This window comes from Dreissena polymorpha, chromosome 7 (assembly GCF_020536995.1).
Source record: "Dreissena polymorpha isolate Duluth1 chromosome 7, UMN_Dpol_1.0, whole genome shotgun sequence".
Lineage (NCBI taxonomy): Eukaryota > Metazoa > Mollusca > Bivalvia > Myida > Dreissenidae > Dreissena > Dreissena polymorpha.
This window is the reverse complement of record NC_068361.1, coordinates 3,477,274-3,498,923: the sequence shown is the minus strand read 5'-3', so window position 1 is coordinate 3,498,923 and position 21,650 is coordinate 3,477,274. Positions and strand designations below refer to the sequence as shown.

Here is a 21,650-nt window from a genome sequence, read left to right as displayed (position 1 = left end):
TCAGAATCAAAGTAGTATTCGAAAATCCTGCCCTTACATACCAAGAGCTTTTATCACCCAAGATCAGTTGGAAAAATCTAAATTAATAAATATAACGATGGCATTTGAACATATATATATATATATATATATATATATATATATATATATATATATATATATATATATATATATATATATATATATATATATATATATATTTATATATATACTCATACTAGGTAAAATATTGGGTCTCCAACTGAAAAATAGCGTGTTTAATGCGAATTACCTTTAATAACCTATGTATACTTCAAAACTTAATATATCTAGTTATTTCACAGACAAATAAAGTTTGTATTTTTTTACCTTAAACCTCATATCCGGGTCCCCATGACCCAATTATTTTTTTATATATATATACTCTATGCTACTTGATACCGACATACCGGGTCACTGAGATAGTGTCACTTGAAATACGAAACATTGATTTCTAAAAAATGAGTTGGCCTTGAGCATAGTTATATGTTGCGACACACGCATTAGAATTGTGGTTAAGATCTGCTAGACCTCAAACGTGATTAATTAAATCCTCACGATCAGATTTGTTTTTTATTTGTGTGGCCTATGCATGAATCGCTCTTCCTGGTTGCCTTGCATAATACATTTTATTTCATTTTGAGTAAAATTCATTTTACAGAGGGATCGACACAAGGGTGAACTAAATATGTGTTTAATGTTCTTTTAATATTTTTGAAATTTTTGCATTATTTGACTACGTATCGTGTCATTTTCTCATGTAGCGTGATTTTGTAGTAGCCGGAACTTTTAAAAGCACGGAGTCCTTGGTAAAACAATTGAGATAACGAAGGATAGAATCATCCTTAATGAAATCATTGACTTTTATTACAGTGGTGTCCGTGTGATGCAAGCAGCTTTAATGAAACAGTTGTCGCTGTAACAGTTTCATTGCAAAGATACGTAAATGTAAAGCAGTTGCGGATCGTTAATGGTAAATAGATATGACAACCAAAAACGATACATTAATAGGATTAATAAATTAAAATAAAAAATAGAAGTCAAACGAATATTGAAGCTTTATAACAATATATATTAACTTGTTGTGTTTCAAACTGACGTGATGAAACCCTGGCGTTACACGATTATAGTGTGTTTTCATGATAGCTTCGAAAAGGATTTCAAAGATAATGACGAAGACACGCAGAGATTCCTAGTACAAAAAGATTTCCGCTATTAAGACTATCTCGAACACTTTAAAATCATGCAGTTTTATAATATTTTATGGTCCCAAAGTATAAAATAAAGAACAGAAAACTTAATACCAAGCTGAAAGTGGCGAAACTTTACTGTAGTTTTATGTGCCTTCGTGGCAAATGATTTAGTCATCGATATTCGGTCCACTTCCTCATGTCCAACAGATAGGTATTCATTTCGTGCTTTGACTTGTTCTGAAGATTTTAGAGGAAAATGTAAAATTTTATATGTCATAAATATCGAATAGGGACTTGTAAAACCGGTCCTTTAAAGGGGCCTTTTCACAGATGTTGGCATCTTTTAACTTATTCATTAAATGCTTTATATTGATAAATGTAAACATTGGATCGTAAAAGCTCCAGTAAAAAAATCAAGAATAAAATTAAAAAAAGGAAAAGAACATTTCCCGGAGCAGGTTTCGAACCAGTGACCCCTGGAGTTCTGCCAGAGTCCTGAAGTAAAAACGCTTTAGCCTACTGAGCTATTCCGCCGATTACACATACTTGACGTATTTTATACCTTATATAAGCAATCTTCGTAGTTTCACAAAATTTAACGACAAAAACAGAACTCTCCAAATTATTCAATCGTTTCGCGTTGCAACGCTTTATAATTTTTAGGTTTTAAAATCGTCAAAAGATGCATATAATGGCTATATTAGACCATGGTAAATGTTCAGTATTACTGTTTCCTTACAAATATCATAACTAAAACGAAAATGTGCGAATCTGAAACAACTTTTTTCAATTTTGTCAATTTACCAAAGCGTGAAAAGATCCCTTTAAATTGCATGATTGTTTCGTAAGAATGGACGTGTACAAATGCTTTTAATGAGTTAAAAGGAAGGTATTTTGATAACAAATCCTGTTTTTGTCCTATAACCAAAAACTACCATTGAATGTGATACATAACCAATCAAAGTATCTAATAACAGACGGAGGAAAAGATTTGAGTATAGCCTATACCAATTGCGACTGGGTATAATACATAAAAACCTCCAATAACTAAAGGCAGTGGCTGTCGTAAGGCCCCGTACGGCTAGACAAGAGGCTAGCCGTACGGCCCCGTACGGTTAGACAATAGGCTTATAAAGTATAGAATTGTCATTCAGTGATGTTAATCAGTAATATGCAGCAAAGACAAATTAGCGCCCGAGCCGATTGATATTACGTACATATTTTCTACATTGACTTAAGCATTCGTCTGTTTAGTAAGCGTCCTTCTGCCGTATAAATAGATATGGTTGCAGGAATTATCAAAACGCTGAAGGCACTGTAGGTGTTCGCTGTTGTATAAGTTTAGACGCAACTCAGTTTCAAAAATTATGTTATAGCTTTTTATATTGCAAGTTTTAAATGAACACAACCCATTCAAAATTATAAAGAGTGTGTATTAAAGCACATGTCCAGATGTGTGTTTTTTTAATCATCAATAACAAATATAATTTAAGCTTCATTTTTGGAAAACAGGGCTTAATGCTAATGCATAAATTTTCATCCCAGTACAAGGGACTCTCTTTAAACGAAAAACAATATAAATTTCGTCCTTGATTCTTGTGTTTGCATTGCACAGGGTAATCCGTATGCACAGGCTAATCTTATTTGACAAGCATTAAGCCCCGTTTTCCCTGAAAGCAGCCAATATGTACCGATTCCCAATGATAAACACTAGACTGGCTAATCTCGTCTTACAAGCTGTTAAACACTATTACTCATATACACCAACTGCAGTGCACCAGTGAGTCGTGGACTATAAATAGGCAAATGTGGTGGTTATCTTTCCTAGCAGACGCTAATAGCATATGTCGTCTGCTGCAACAGGCAGTGGTTGTCTTTCCATTGCGTAGTTAAGGCTTCTTGGCGCATACTGATTTACAAAATATGCTCTGTAACATTAGCGTGAGCTAACGCTCACACACAAAAATGAACCGTTAAACTAAATTTAGATTCCCATCGTGCATGCAATATTTATATGCTGGCAAATTCGACTGTACATACATTTTCGATTTCAGAATTAAATATCTGGCTTATTTCGCATATTTCGACATTTTAGTTTATATTGAAATATATGTTTAATAAGTTTTTTACACATTTTATATGAATTTTAATAAATATTTGACATAATCGTATAATCTCGCTTTAAAATTTCTTTATCTTTTACGGCTTCCTTTCATGAAATAGGGTTGCTTATTTGATTCTTTAATTAGTCGACGTTCCTAAGTAAGGTGTGAAAACACTTTTGATGAGTTGCGTTATCGATATTATGAAATTCAATGACGACAGCCGTCAAAGTTAGGTCCTAGAAATCGACTCACAAAAATGATTTACATCGGTTTTTAATTTGATTCTTTAATAAGTCGACTTTCCTATGTAAGGCGTGAAAACTGTTTTTAATTAGTTGCGGCATCGATATTATGAAATTCAATGACGGCAACCGTCAAAGGTACATCTCAGAAATTGAGTTACACAAATAATTTAATTATCGTTTAGACAATTGATAAATATATGGTTTCATACAAGCAATATATCAGTACACTCAAAATGGTCGTGTCTTTAACTTAGACATCTCCATAGGAAAGGCTTAACGTACAAAGCCGTTGGCTAAACTATATTCTAGCCACTGCCATAACTAAAATTATTGCTGTCAAATGTATAGTTATTTAATTTTCATTTTGCAAATGTCTCTAAAAATATTTAAATTTGCCTTATCATGGAATTGTCGTTTATTCATATAACACATGACACAATATTATAACAACAAGATAATATATGTTGAAATTGTCCGACCCTTGTCAGCCATTTTATTATGAAACTAATACATCTTTCGAATAAAACAATAACACACTAAATACTTTTGAAATAAAACATAAAACATGAAGTTACAGTAAAACTGCGAGAGCTCGAGATAGAAGTGTATATGGAGTTGGACTGAACAAAGCCCACTCTATACATTATACATATTATGGAAAGTTATAAAGCAATCCTGCATAATAATGTAACATTGTTCCATAGGTGGGTGGCGGGAATGGTATGCGGAAATAAAACTTCTCTGAAAATTTGCATGCAATGTCGCTTGTTTGTTGACCGAAAGTGATTATCAACCCCAAGTGGATGCGACAAAAAGGAACAAGTTAAATCAATTACCGGAAAGATAACTGATGGATAGAACATGTGAAAACGAGCAAATATAAACAACTTTATACCCTTTCATTATATGAATTATGGTTTTATATTTGCTCTATCATGGAAGTGTCGTTGGACTGAACAAAGTCCACACCACTAGTCCAACCAAACTGCCAAGATAGAGCGAAACTGACATAAATATGTAATACAGGTAGCCGATGTTAAAAATTGACAATAAAAAATTTGGATAATAAAATGAAAGCCTTACAAAATCATTAACATATCTTCATGTTATCATGTAATAGACACACCGAAATGCACATTGCTGAGAATGAAGACATAAAAAATATACATTAATGTGAAAGTATTTACAACATAACATAATGCCGGATGGGCAATAATGCAAACAGTAAAAGGCTAGTAATGAGATATAACATTAACAAAGCCAGCAGAATAAAATATGTACATATCGCTTCAAAAGATGATTATTTGATACACCTCAATGTTGAATTCCTCCTATGAATTATTGAAGTTAAAACAGTTGGTTTTCAATCAAACACATAATAAGCAACTATTAATACTTAATACATAATATAAAGCAAACAAGAAACATGTAGAAGTATATACATTGACCAATACCTTTGTATATGTAATCACATGATATTTGGTGCCAACTTGTAACATAATTGAATGAATGATTGTGTAATGCTCAATAGAGGTATTATATGAGAGATAACGGGTGACAGATCCATGACAAACATATTGGAGATAGTAGTAACAATCAATCACAAGTTACTACACATACACAAATAAGAAGTATCAGCTAAACACACCCCAATGTCTGTAAGTTGCAGTACGAACTAAATGATTATCATGAAAATAAAAACTGATATAACAAAAATTACAAAAAAATAATTACATACACAAAAATAGACTGAACCCACAAACAAACCCCATATTTACTCAGAACAATGTCTGAATTGACATAAATGTGGACAAAAAACATGCATTACCCTGGATTTGACGCACAGACCTTTTGATTGCAAACAATAGTCTTACTTACTTAGACATTTCTGTTAAATACAAGTTGCCACCAAAATACATTTTTAAATCAGATATGCAATGGCATGTCCTTACCAAATTGTACTAGAACTGTTTTCACTTCAAGTTTGCAAACAGCCTTAAAATATAAACTAAACTTTAGAAAGAATCTTAAATGAGATAAAAGTGCAATTACAAAATCAAAGTCTTTTATTTTGAAAACCAATATACAGAATTAAAACATATACAAATTATATTCAATCTTCATTACACTGATTGACACCATTAAAACATTTTTAAATCATGCGCTATGCATAAAATACAAATCTTGATATCTCAAAAACTTATCCACAATATTGAAATATATTAATAATCATACAATCTGCATCATAGTTAAAGCTCAATATTTTATTAAACTGATTGACAAAACTGAAACATATTACAAATCATTTAATCTACAATATATAAATATATATATATATATATAACTTCATATTTCAAAATTCAACTGACAGTATTGACACATATTTAGAATCGTACAAAGATGAAGCTTCACATGTAAACTTGAAATGAGTCCAAAGGACACGGACTCTAGTGAAACACTGGTAAGGCACAAACAAGGCAGTTAACAACAAGAGCTGTGTTCGTGAAACACAATGTCCCCTACTGCGCCGCTTTGAAGCCATATATTCGACCTTTGACATTGAAGGATGACCTTGACCTTTCACCACTCAAAATGTGCAGCTCCATGAGATACGCATGCTTGTCAAATATCAAGTTGCTATCTTCAATATTACAAAATTTGACCTTTGGCCTTGAAGGATGACCTTGACCTAACGTTACTCAAAATGTGCAGCTCCATGAGATAGGCATGAATGCCAAATATCTAGTTGCTGTCTTCAATATTATAAAAGTTGACCTTATGACCTTAACCTTGAAGGATCACCTTGACCTTTCACCACTCAAAATGTGCAGCTCCATTAGATACACATGCATGCCAAATATCAAGTTGCTATCTTCAATATTGCAAAAGTTATGGGCAATGTTTAAGTTTTCCGACAGAAGGACGTACAGACTGACAAACAAACAGACGGACGGTTCAAAAACTCTATGCCTCCCTTCGGGGGCATAGAAAAAGTGAGGGCGAATGTTAAAGTTTTCGGACGGACGGACAGATGCCATATATTTGACCTTTGACCTTGAAGGATGACCTTGACCTTTCACCTTTCAAAATGTGCAGAACCATGAGATATGCATGCGTGCCAAATATCTAGTTGCTATCTTCAATATTGCAAACTTTCACCTTGAAGGATGATCTTGTCCTTGCACCATTCAAAATGTGCAGCCCCATAAGATATGTATGAATGCCAAGTATCACGTTTCTATCTTCAATTTTGCATAATTTGACCTTTGACCTTGATCTTTCGCCACTCAAAATGTGCAGCTCCATGAGATACACATGCATGCCAAATATCAAGTTTCTATCTTCAATATTGAAAAAGTTATGGTCAATTTTAAAGTTTTCGGACGAAAGGACAGACGCCATATATTTGACCTTGAAAGATGACATTGACCGTCACCTTTCAACACTCATGTGCAGCTTCATGAGATGAACATTTATGCTAAATATCAAGTTGCTATGTTCAATATTGAAAAAGTTATGGCCATGAAAGTTTTCGGACAGACGGACGGAATGACTGATGGACAGTTCAACTGCTATATGCCACCCTACCAGGGGAAAACAAACTCCACAGTTCAACACTTCTTTTGAGCTTTTTGTTTGTCCCGAATTATGTTGTGGACTCGTGTCCTTACCTGGGCCACTGTTCTTCCTGTAAGTATTTTGAGAGACTGCATAATTTTTGACCCAGCTGGCATTTTCTTTGTTCTTATTTCGTCCCTAAAAAGTCCATGAAACTATTATTCTCCTCGCTAGTCCAATTCGCTTCATTCATTTTCTTGCGGTCGCTAAAACAAGAATAGATATAAAAAATAAAATATCAATAAGTATCATGTGAACCATGGTTTTGCATAATCAATGCGATATAAAGACAGAAACATTGATATTTATGCTCTCAGCCATGTATTTCTTGAGCCATATAATTATCGAGAGCTTTTTAATGATTATTTTCTACAAATAAGGTAAAGCACTGCGACAGTCTCATGAAATTCCCACCAGTGGTGAAGAAGTTGCATTTATGAACAGATTTTCTATAAAAACCAACAGAAATGTAAGTATCAAAAAGCATAACCTGTGAATGGGACATGTTATAGCAAATTGCTGCCTTCATGCACAACTACACATAAGGTCACGCATTGTGGCCAATACAGAAAAAATAGATAATTTTATCATTGTCCATTTACTTGAAAACACAAATGTTTGCATTTATTTTATGTTTATTGACTTACCCATACAAGGACCCTCTGATTCTGGAAGTTCCTGGTAATTTATGTCTGTATATATGGACCTCTGTGATTTTTTTACATATAATGACAGTACAATCATCCATCTCAAATGTACAATCTGATTCCAACAAAAGGCCAAAGTTGTTAATGCCTGCTTAAGCAGCTAACTAATGTGTTCAGTGACTGTGTAAGCCCTTTATTTTGTTGAATTTAATACTTAATTGATCCATGCACACAAAGTATCAACATAACAAGTCATAACATGATTGAATATTGTAGAGCAAGATAGTTTTACTGATAAAAATGCACAAAACCTGAACATGTTAGGGCGTAAAATGAACTAACTGAAACAGTTTTAACACCATTTTATAACGATTTTTCACACATATATGGCCTGACTGTTCACAGAACTATCATTTCTGGGAAGAACAAGTAATAAACATCAACTTCCATAGCAAACTGCCTACTTTGTACTTTACAAGTACTTTTTCAAGCACATTGTTGTAACCCTGTAGATCACAGAGGAGGTCATCTAGAGCATAACAATTGACTTGGACTACAAATTTACTTTAATACAGTCATGACATATGACTCAGTCACATTATGATGGAAAATGCAGAGAAATCAGTCTCCACATTTATTTCATACCTTGAGGATTCGGCCGCTCCAATTTATGACTCAGAATGTCTGGTTCTTTTTCTTCAGTGACATCAGTTGACATGGACTCTAGAAGTACCGGATCGAAACCTGTAGATTCAATATGATCAGCACAGTTAACACTAGCCTTTTGTATCTTGAGAGGCCCTGACTCGTGTATAGATTCTAGACTGTGGGTGTCTTCAACAGAAGCCTCAATGCCTGTTAACATATAAAGTCAACTGTTTGGTCTTGTGTGTCTATTATCAATTGGTGGGTCTTGCCGAAATCTATAGAAAATATATATTAGCTTGGACAACAGACAGTTTTGCTGTTATGTATTTATATAAAAATATAGTCAACAGTTGGGCCTTGTCATTATTTTTCATTGGTGGGTCTTACTAAAATCTACAGAAAAGTATATTGGATATTATAACTGCAGTTTTGCTGATGTGTATATTATTAGTTATAAAGTTTTTGGACGGTGTACATTGGTTCCTCTACCCTTACAGTGCACATGTGATCCCGAGGTGTTTGCTGATGGAATATATGTGCTCTGGAGGGGTAGAGTTTAAAGAGTTTAAATGTATACCGTGAGGATTTGTCTTTTTTATGAATACAATTTTCAAGATCTCATTGATACAATACAACTCCCTAAAAAGCTCCATTTTCTGATGCTGATCTATAAGTGGGTCATGGTAAATATATATAATAGTAAAATACAACGTTTTACTTCATTGGGCTTTGGTCAATAAATAATTACATGTATACCTTGAGGATTTGGCTGCCTCAATTCATGGCTCAGACTGGCTGGTTCTTTATCTTCAGTGGCATCAGTTGACATGGACTCTAGAATTACCGGAGTGAAACCTGTTGATTCCATATGATCAGCACAGTCAAAACTGGCTTGTTGTATCATGAGAGGGTCTGACTCCTGTATAGATTCTGGACTGTGGGTGTCTTCAACAGAAGCCTCAATGCCTGTAAACATATAAAGTCAACAGTTTGGTCGTTCACACATCATTTAACACATATTCCATTTAATTTTGTCAATACATGAAATACCTATAGGTTTGCCTTACTAAAATCGTTTCAAAACAGGTAAATTTACAAAGGTTTTATTTAAATTCATACCTTGAGGATTTAGCTGCCTCAATGCATTGCTCAGACTGGCTGGTTCTTCATCTTTAGTTGCGTCAGTTGACATGGATTCTAGAAGTACCGGAAAGAAACCTGTCCATTACATAAGATCAGCACAGTCAACACTGGCCTGTTGTATCATGAGAGGCTCTGACTCCTGTATAGATTCTGGACTGTGGGTGTCTTCAACAGTAGCCTCAATGTCTGTTAACATATAAAGTCAACAGTTGGGTCTCGTATGTCTTTAATCCATTGCTGGGTCCTGCTGAAATCTATAGAAAATATATGTTTGCTAGGAGAATGGATGGTTTTGCTGTTATAAATATATATAGTCAACAGTTGGGCCTTGTCATTATTTTCGATTGGTGGGTCTTACTGAAATTTTCAGAAAAGTATATTGGATATTACAACTGCAGTTTAACTGTTATGTATATTATAAGTTAAAAAAAAAATACGGTGTATATTGGTTCCTCTACCCCGACAGTGCACATATGACCCCCGAGGTGTTAACCTAGGGGTTATATATGCACTGGGAGGGTCGGTTAAACGAGTTTAAATGTATACCTTGAGGATTTGGCTTCATTAGGAACACAATTTTTAAAACCTCACTTGTTACAATACACCTCCCAAAAATAAGAGACCCATTTTGATGCTGATCTATAAATGGGTCATAGTAAATATATATAATAGTAAAATTCAATTTTTTACTTCATTTGGCTTTGATCATTAAACAATTACATTTATCCCTTGAGGATTCGGCTTCCTCAATTTATGACTCAGACTGGTTAGTTCTTCATCTTCAGTGGCATCAGTTGACATGCTTTCTAGAAGCTCCGGAGTGAAACCTGGAGATACCATATGGTCAGCACAGTCAACACTGGCCTGTTGTATCATGAGAGGCTCTGACTCCTGTAAAGATTCTAGACTGTGGGTGTCTTCACCAGAAGCCACAATGCCTGTAAACATATAAAGTCAACAGTTGGGTCTTTAACACATCATTTAACACATCTTCAATTTAATCTTGTTAATAAATCAATTACCTATAGGTGTGTCTTACTTAAATCTTTTCTAAACAGATAAACTTACTCATGTTTTATTTAAATTCATACCTTGAGGATTTGGCTGCCTCAATCCATTGCTCAGACTGGCTGGTTCTTCATCTTCAGTGGCATCAGTTGACATGGACTCTAGAAGTACGGTAATGCAACCTGTAGATTCAATATGATCAGCACCGGCCTGTTGTATGGTGAGCGGCTCTGACTCCTGTATAGATTCTGGACTGTGGGTGTCTTCAACAGAAGCCTCAATGCCTGTAAACATATAAAGTCAACAGTTGGGTCTTGTGTGTCTATTATCAATTTGCGGGTCTTGCTGTAATCTATAGAAAATATATATTGGCTTGGACAACAGAAGGTTCAGTAAAAGGGACCTTATGGGTGTGACAAGATTATATTGAGTTTTTAAAATGTTCTTAAAGTTTGTTCTTTTCCTACTCAGATCATGTATATGTTTTATATGATCAAATGAAAACTTGTTCAACAATATAATTTTCAAAGAGATGCGGTGTGGTCTCTAAAAACGCTTTTATATCAATGCATCTATTTAGACGGTATCATTTTGCAAGAATTTGTGTTTGTTGTTTATTCCTACACATGTAATATGGCCAATTTGTATTATATCACGTTCTTAAATAAATGAATTACATGTAGCATTGTGATTACATTTCTGTGATATTTGTCCGTACGACGTAATCTAAAATATTTTTTAAACGTCGCAAAATAATGCACGTTCACCCATAAGGTCCCTTTTTCTGAAACGTGCCGCATATATATAAATATATAGTTAACTGTTGGACCTTGTTATTATTATCCATTGGTGGGTCTTACTTAAATCTACAGAAAAGTATATTAGACAAATACAACTGCAGTTTTGCTGTTATGTATATTATAAGTTATAAAGTGTTTTTTTTTTGACAGTGTATATTGGTTCCTCTACCCCGACAGTGCACATACTACCAAAAAGAATTTGCCGAGGCGTTATATGTGCACTTGAGGGGAAGAGGAAACCATATAAACCGTGAAAAAAACTTTTCACACTTGTATAATACTTCAAATTCTTTAAAACGGCCAAAAATCCTTCATTTAACGGACACAAATCCCTTTTTTCCATTCAAGCTGTAAAATTCAATACCCCCATGCTGCAACCTTTAAAATTGATTAGCAATAGAAGGGTGCAGTTTTTTTACGTATGGATTATACATGTATAAACATGTATAACAACGGCAAATGCATTGCTGCAAAAGATTTGAATGTCTGTGAATGTCTTTTAACTCAAGACAAAGCCTTACAAAGTCAAAGATCAACATTGTTGCCGATTTAGTTTTGCAAAATAATTTTATTCTATGTCAATATTTATTTCAATAATGTATACTTCCTTCTATTTGTTGTTTGCGTCTGCTACACGCTTGATTTTTGACAGTTATGCAAGCGTTTTGTGATACCGATTAAACTGGAGAAAAATTATTAAAATTAATATAACAGCATGTCTTGAATATTGTACTTTATTGAAATTATTTTGCACGTTATTTTGGGTCAAATAAGATACTGATCACGTTATATATTGCAATAATGAGTCTGTAAATGATAAACTAACAAGAAATGTGTTTGTCAGAAACACTATGTCCCCTTCTGCGCCACTTTGATTTCTTTTTGTTGACCTTTGACATTGAAGGATGACCTTGACCTTTCTCCACTCAAAATGTGCAGCTCCATGAGGTACACATGCATTCTTTTTTTTACCTTTGACCTTGAAGGATGACCTTGACCTTTCACCACTTAACATGTGCAGCTTCATAAGATACACATGCATGTCAATATCAAATTGCTATCTTCAATATTGCAAAAGTTATGGCAAATGTTAAAGTTGGAGCAAACAAACACACAAACCAACCAACCAACCAGCAGACAGGGCAAAAACAATATGTCCCCCACTATAAATGATGGGGGACATAAAAATGGATATGGTACATGCCATATAAAGAAGGCATAGTATTCCCAACCAATCAGCATCGACCTCGCTCATGTAGTATATGACTTATTTTGCGGGGCTACCTGAGGGGAGACATTGTATGAGGCATATATACGGATCTGTATATCAACCTCTTTAACTAATCAAATAGCAGCAAATTTATTTTAAGTATTATAAATATATCAATACATGTAAATAGTCAACAGTTGGGTCTTTACTATCCATTGAATTCTACAGAAAAAGTATATTGGATAGGACTACAGCAGTTTTGCTGTTATATATGTACATATGTAGTCAACAGTTGGGTCTTGTCATTATTATCCATTGGTGGGTCTTTCTGAAATCTACAGAAAATGTATATTGGATAGGACAACAGCAGTTTTGTTGTTATGTATATATATATATAAATACATTTTGTATAATGTTAGGTCTTGACATTTTTATCCTTAAGTGTATCATTTTTTAAATATATAGTTTAAAGTAGGGTATTGTCTTTTTTTCCAGTAGATGATCATAGTAAGAACCACATAGGGCATTCTGTCAAAAATGACTAAGTAATTGAATGTTTTTACAATACACCTCCATAATACATGTATATACTCTATGCGACCTGTGACTTTTGCATACATCTTGCTTCACCACGATCTATGCAACGTGACAAATCGCGGTGATTCCAAGCGACCTGAAAATTTGAGTGATGTCTCGGCGATTCCACAGTGTATGTCGCAATCAGCGCGAACCTCCGTGATTCACTTTTTTTCGCAATTTGCGTCGACGGTTTCACTTACATGTAACATAAACACTAACATTATACATTGCAATAAAGCTTCAAACTAGGATACATTGTAAACAACTGAATTTATAAATATTCGGCCCATTGAGAATTGGCAAAAAATGACTTTGCAAACTGGAAATCTAAAATTGGAAATTCGGCAATCCAGTGCAAAGATGGCGCTGATCACAGCTTCATTGCTTTATCCGTCCGTTTATCCCATTTTAATAGCTTTGAATTAAGTAAAACGACCTTCGACAGCTAATTGGTGTTTATCTGTTGTCATGTCAATAAAGGTGTGAAAAACTCGCGAGTCAGTGTTTATTACGTGTATTCCCTATCAGAGCAGTACTTGTTAGAAAAATAAATGAAATAATCCATGCGATTTATTTACATGCTTACGCAGTGTAATTGTTACAGATATAATTCTTCCAGGACAAAATGATATTTTACAATTCGATTTCATAGAACCAATGTTGTACATTTTAAGCTCATCTGAGCATCTGAGCTGTTAGGATACCGAGTTTACCGTCTTGCGTCAACAGTTTGCTTCAAACCACTTGTCCTCCTTTGATAAAACTTCAGAGAAACGACCGTTGGCAGGGTTGGTTTTTTTTTTGTAGGGATTCTGGGGCAGTAAATGGCCACACTCCAAATGGAAAAGTAGAAAAAGTACATTTTTTTTCCCAAATGGGACCTACAAATTCCAAATTGAAGGTTTCCATTTTTTTTCCAGATCTCAACATTTATGTTGAACATTAGTAAATAAAACATTCAAAACACTCAATTTTGGAGCATTTGTGAGCACAACACCACTAATTTCCCAATGTTAGTCAAAACTCTGTGATTTTTCAAATCCAAAAGAACCCGGCCCTGATCCAAAATGGTGAAAAAAACACTGCTTGGTGGCCCTCTACTACAATAGCTTAAATGGTTTTGTTTGGAAGAATAAGTAGGTCACATGACCCCAAAAAGGCTTTGAAATTGTAATATTTAAAAATCTTGTCATTAACCATAAGGCCTACATGTACAGCTTGTATATTTGGTATTAATTATCATCTTACGCTTCTCTACAAAAGTTGCTTAAATTATTCCCCTGTTAAACTTAAATGTGGGAATTCTCTTAATAACTTCTTCTCCTGAGCCATTTGACCAATGTTGATGAAACTTCACAGAAGTCATAACTGGGTGACCCTCTTCCAAAATATCTATAGGTTCCGCTCGGATGAATAAGTAGGTCATGACGCCCCATATGGTTTGTGAAATTGCAATCTTTAAAAATCTTATTAATACAGAGTAAAAAAGACTGGTTCATCAGATAACCAATATAGAGCCATTACTGTGATTTTTTTCCCAAAATTACCGCCGATATTTGGCTGCTTCCCATAGCGAAAATCAACATTTTTTTCCAAAAATCTGACATTAATTTCACAGAAAAGGAAATATTTTCACAATAAACCCATAAAGATTGTAATGTTATTCAGCGATAATGTCGTAGAACGACTACCAATCATGCTTGTCGCCGAACAACAACTAACTTACGTATTGGTTTGCGAATGTAGCCAAATATATATGATTTTACGTTGCTATCGACACATCTATATATTGCGGAGGATACTGGCAGTAGTCAATGTATAGTGATTGAGCATGCCTGTATTTACGTCATCGTCCAAGATGGCGGCAAGCAGAAAACAAATTACGATGAACAACAAAATGATAAATAACATTCGAATTAACAACGGATATCATATGGTTATAAGAAAAAATTTTTAATGCGTGTGTCAATTAACGCTTAAGACTAATTTCGAGATTAAAACAACACATATCTAGTAGACATCTGCACAATGAATGTGTGTCACTGAAACCAGTGTTAGAAAATTGCAGTTCAGTCTACTAGCAATATCTTTTAATTATATGGGTCTCAAAAAAAGTGTAAACATGTGTACTTGTAATAAAGGGCAAGGCCCAACAATGTTCATTACTTATATGGATACCTAAAGTGTGAATTATACATTTAATGTTATTTAAATTATAAGGGACCCTAGAATATCAACTTGTTTATTTTATGTTGGACCCAACGATGCTTCTTACTTATTTGGGACGCAACAATGTTTCTAATATAAGATCAAACAATATTTCTTACAATACTTTTTATATATGGGACCCAACAATGTTTCTTATATGGGGCCCAACTATACTTCTTATATAGGACCCAACAATATTTCTTATATAATATGGTACCTGGCAATATTTCTTGCAATACTTCTTAAATACGGGACCCAACAATGTTTCTTATACGGGACCCAACAATACTTCTTGAAACTTGAAACTTGAGCATTTGATTGAACGCCTATTTCTACGAATAAACATATTCAATGGCGTTGTACAATAGAAATAAAAACAAAAATTAAACACAAATAAAAAACATACAGTAATATGGAGTGACACAGAAACCGATTCTTAAAAAGCGAGCGAGGCAATCCTCTTCACAAGTTAAAAAAAACGAACAACAGTGCAACGTATCAAACACGTCTATACAAAACATTTATCAAAGGTACATCACGTATTACCTTTAAAATAATGAAAAAAGCCGTCGAAAAAAGAATGTCTTAAGTTTTTTTTGAAAGTGTCTATTGAAGTACATTGTCTTAAACTCAAAGGTATGTTGTTCCATAGTTTTGGACCCACAGTTCCAAAGCTTCTATCACGGAATGCTCTTTTCTTGTTGAACGGTACATTTAAACAGCCTATTGATGATGCTGATGATCTAAGATTACGTTTAGAAATCGGAGTGGATAGAAGTTTGGTCAAGTAGGCAGGAGCATTACCAATTAAACAGTTAAACATGTATGTACGAATTTTGAATTCTATTCTAGTTTTGATTGGCAGCCAGTGCAGGTCGTGAAGTGATTGTTTTGAACTGTCATTCTTTCTACGGCTTAAAACCAATTTTGCGCACATATTTTGAACACGCTGTAATTTTTCCAATTCACACTGGGAGATGCCGTACAAAATAACGTTACAGTAGTCCAAATGTGAAATGACTAAAGAAAGAACTAGTGTTTCTGTAGCGTCTTGCGTTAAGAATTTACGAATGTTATTTTTATTTTAAAATAATTCAACATTGCACATCTACACTTTCTCTTATTTTCATCCAGATAAGCGCCCAGATATCTGATGCTACTTTGACGCTTGATTTTGTCACCACATACATCAATGTCCCGAGTGTTACACTTATTTAATTGAGGGCGACTTCCAAACACTATGTATTCAGTTTTTGAAGCGTTCATTTTGAGTTTATTACTGTTCATCCAGTTGTTTATTTCTTGTGCACAATCTTTGAGTTCGTTGATGGCTTCATTTTCTTCCGATAGAATCGGTTTGAAACGCTTGCTGGCAGTATGGTCATCTGCAAAGCCATAGACAGAGATGGAAGGGTGTACTATGTCAAAAATTGTTCCTGCATATGTGAGGTAAAGCCAAGGACCCAAACAACTTCCTTGTGGGACACTGCATTTTAACTCACGTGGTTTTGGCATGCATCCGTTCACAATTACACAACAACTTCGCGGCCGCAAGTATGAGTACATCCAGTCCAGCGCCGCACCACACACGCCATATTGACTTTTCAAGACATCTTAGAGTGTGTCATGATCTACGGTGTCGAAAGCAGCACTAAGGTCTAGTGCAATGAGTGCTGTTACCTCTTGGTTTTCCATTGCAGCTAGGAGATCGTTAACAAGTCTTAGTAATGCCGACTCACAAGAGTGATATTGTCTGTAAGCAGATTGGTTCTTTGGGAGATCATTTTCACTAGAATGTTTGTTTAATCTATAGAGTGCTGATTTTTCAATTACTTTTGACAAAAATGCCAAATTACTCACTGTCTGTAATTTGAAAAGGTCAATTCAAGGCCGGCTTTTTTAACAGAGGTCGCACTACCGCTTGTTTCCACTTCACAAGGAATATTTCTTGTGCCAAAGAAAGGTTTACTAATTTAGAAATGGTTGGAAGAAGCTAATTTAAAACAACGTTAACACATTTTTCTGTAAGATATTAATCTCGCAGGACTTTGTTTGTAATTGATGTATTATCTTTCTGATCTCATCTTCTGTGAGTTTTTCAAAATTTCCCAATTGTGTGACCTGTTTCGCAATCGGCTTGTAGTTGTCAAAGTCTTTAAGATTCTCTCGGATTGTCTCTATTTTCTGCATAAAATAATCAGCAAATGTGTCAGCTAAAGTATTTTCATTTTGAACAGTTGGCAACGGGTTCTCAGACTTGCTTCCCGTAAGCGCCGACACAAATTTGTACAGCTTTTTAGAATCACCTTTAGATTCAAGTACTTTCTGGCTGAGTGCCAATTGCTTTTCATTCTTTAGTTCGCAGTGATATTTATGAAGCGATACTTTATAGTTTTCGTAGTCTTGTTGTTTACGATATTTTCGCCAAATTGTTTATGATCTACGTAAAAGTCGCTTTGAGTGAAGAATATTCTCACTGAACCACGGTTTTGGGGATCTATAAATTTGCATTTTTCTTTTATAGGAGCATGTTTATCCAGAAGTCCCTTGATTTTATCCTCAAACTGATGGGCATACGTTTCGACCGAGTCAGATTCGATTGACAATTTAGCCAGATCACTCCCAAAGTCAGAATTATCCATGTCTTTGAAGTTTCTAAAAACTGCAGATCTGCTGATTATATTTTCTTTTTTCACTTTCGTACTACTTTGATAGCACAGTGATCAGAGATGAAAGGGCCAGATTCACAAGAAAGTAATTATACACCGTTTGCAACTTCAGTAACAACTAGGTCAAGACTATGACCATGTACATGGGTAGGGAAATGTACATGTTGTTTCAATCCCATGGCAAATAAACAGTTGTTGAATTCTGAGATTGAAATAAATAGGGGTACATGTAAGTAGTACCCCAGCCGACAATGACCAATCGGGCATACTATGACATAGCAGCAGGAATAACTGGATAACTGAAATATTAAATGATAGCTATTAATTTCAGTTATCCAGTTATTCCTGCTGCTATGTCATAGTATGCTCGATTGGTCATTGTCGGCTGGGGTACTACTTACATGTACCCCTATTTATTTACATCATGCATGTTTCTTAATCAATAATCATGCAAATAACCGAATTCTCCACTTGAACGTGTTGTATATTTGAAGTTTTTGTGACAAAAACTGGGCGTATGTTACTTCCAAACTTCTTCGAGAAAGTGTTAAGTGATGGACACTTTGCCTGGGGCGTACAAGACCCTTTAGTATCGATAAAAGAATTGTTTATTTATGATTAATTTAGCCAGTCAAAGTTTATTTCTGTTCAATATGTATTAATATTTTGAAGTTTATATTATAATAAAAGTTATTTATAGGGAATTAAATTAATTACACATTATTTTGCAAGAAATTTTTATTGTAAATGTATGTTTCATTTATTTTGTAGGAACTCTGTGAGGCTGTGGCACCTTTTATGGTACGTGAGCGATCAATGTCTGTCGACAAAAGAATATTGGCAACTTTGTGGATGCTTGGGAGCCAAGAATCGTACAGGAGCGTGGCTGACCGATTTGGGATAGGTAATGGTAAGCAAAAGAAAATTGATGCCTTCTCAACTGCAAATATGGTTAGTTTTTTCCTCGGTTTGCAGGAAAGGGCTCTAGCATTCATATGTATATAAACAAATGAATGAGGGTTTATGAAAGATCCTTTAATAAAATGTGCTATCTGTAACAGTATTTACAATAAAATGAGACTAAACTTAGAAGCTGCACTTCATTTACTCAATAATTTGTCAAGCTGGCATAGTGGATACGGTGTCCTAGTGATGGGGACCTTTTGGGTTCCACCCTTTTTTTGAGCGTTCTAATTTTCTTCTCCATACACACCAACTTTTGATTCTTCCAGAAAATGAACTTGTGAGTCTCAAAATAAGCGTAATGTAATCAAGCTACATTTAAAAAGGCTAACACTAGCATGAATTATTTAATTTATATTACAGGAACTTTACATCTTACAGTCATTGCAACATGTAGAGTATTGTCTGCGATGATGGAGCAGCATATCAAATTTCCGGAATCTCGGCATGAGCTGAAGACCATTGCCGATGGATTTCAGCAACGATGTGGAATGCCGGGTGTTGTAGGGGCTGTTGACGGGACTCACATTGCTAGTCCTGCTCCAATATCGGAGCATAGGTCCTCATTTTTCAAAAGGAAAGGGTTCGCCAGTTTAGTTCTCCAAGTAGTATGCGACAGCAATTTGAAATTTTTGGACATATACACATGATGGCCAGGTTCTGTTCACGATGCCCGTGTATATAGGAACAGTCCGGTGGCACAAAAAATTGAAAATCTCCCAGGTGAGTTCCATGTGCTCGGGGATTCAGCATACCCCCTGACAAGACATCCCCTTGTTCCATATAGAGATAACGGACATTTGGATCAATTACAAAAAAAATTTAACAAGTGCCATTCGTCGACAAGAGTTGATGTGGAACGTGCCATGGGTCTATTGAAATATAAATTCCGGCGGCTGAAATACTTGGACATGCTCATGGAGCTGGAGATACCCGTCGTGATCTCTGCTTGTTGTGTCCTTCACAACTTCATTCTGCAGAGAGAGTCAGACACAGAACCTGAAGTGGACATATTTGATGATATAGGCATGGATGCCTTTGAGGCAGTGGGAGACGGTCAGGCCCGCCCAGAAGCAGAGGAGAAGAGACGTGCCATTGCCCTGGAATTGTGATGAGATATCCCTACTTCGATATGTGTGCATGTGTTCATGCTAAATGTGTTATTAACAATTGGAAGCCAATACCTGTTTTGTAGGATGATGTATTTTTGTGGTGGACTAATGATTTTGTGAAGGTAAAACGCCTGAAAAATATTATTTAAATTCAAAGAGTATTGCTATTATTGAGCATGCTTTATTGTTTTGTATTGTTGGAAAGATTATGAGCAGGTCAATAATTTGAGTGTTGTATTGTTTTTTGCAACATTAATGTTTGATACAGTACAAAATGCTGTTTCCTGTAATATCATATTCTGTGTCATGAAAAATGGCGTTTACAACACTTTGGCGCAATATGAACATTTTTAAATAACAATAATACGCCCATATAATTTATTGCAGTCTGTCCATTACATTCAGTGCTTTCACTGACAAAAAGTTGGAGAAACAGTATCAAACACCTTTATGAGAACTGAGATGTAAACAAATAATAAATTTATTTACTTTGTCACAGTAGTTCAAACATCCAGACATCACATTAATGAAATCTATGAATATTTAAAGAGATCTTTTCACAGTTCGGTAAATTGAAAAAAAGTTGTTTCAGATTTGCAAATTTTCGTTTTAGTTATGATATTTGTGAGGAAATAGTAATATTGAACATTTACCATAGAACAATATAGCCATTATATGCATCTTTTGCCGATTTAAAAACCTAAATATTATAAAGCGTTGCAACGCGAAACGATTGAATAATTTGGAGAGTTCTGTTGTTGTCGTTTAAATTTACAAAACTACGAAGATTGCTTATGTAAGGTATAAAATACAGCATACATTTACACTCGGCAGAATAGCCGAGAGGGCTCATGCGTTTTTACTCCAGGACTCCGGGGGTCACTGGTTCGAGCCCCGGTGCGAGCTACATTTTTTTCCTTTTTTAAATTTTATTCTTGATTTTTCACTGAAGCTTTTAAAGGGATCTTTTCACGCTTTGGTAAATTGACAAAATTGAAAAAAGTTGTTTCAGATTCGCAAATTTTCGTTTTAGTTATGATATTTGTGAGGAAACAGTAATACTGAACATTTACCATGGTCTAATAGAGCCATTATATGCATCTTTTGACGATTTTAAAACCTAAAAATTATAAAGCGTTGCAACGCGAAACGATTGAATAATTTGGAGAGTTCTGTTTTTGTCGTTAAATTTTGTGAAACTACGAAGATTGCTTATATAAGGTATAAAATACGTTCAGTATGTGTACTCGGCGGAATAGCTCAGTAGGCTAAAGCGTTTTTACTTCAGGACTCTGGCAGGACTCCAGGGGTCACTGGTTCGAAATCTGGTCCGGGCAATGTTCTTTTCCTTTTTTTAATTTTATTCTTGATTTTTTACTGGAGCTTTTACGATCCAATGTTTACATTTATCGATATAAAGCATTAAATGAATAAGTTAAAAAATGCCAAAATCTGTGAAAAGGCCCCTTTAAGATCCAAAGTTT

The 21,650-nt window shown here is 34.8% G+C and overlaps 1 protein-coding gene across 1 annotated transcript in view; it reads left to right on the top strand.

Moving 5' to 3' along the window:
- Positions 1–21,650, top strand: part of LOC127838346 (neurotrypsin-like) — a 297,353-nt gene that overhangs the window by 183,760 nt on the left and 91,943 nt on the right. The gene's annotated exons all lie outside the window — the stretch shown is intronic.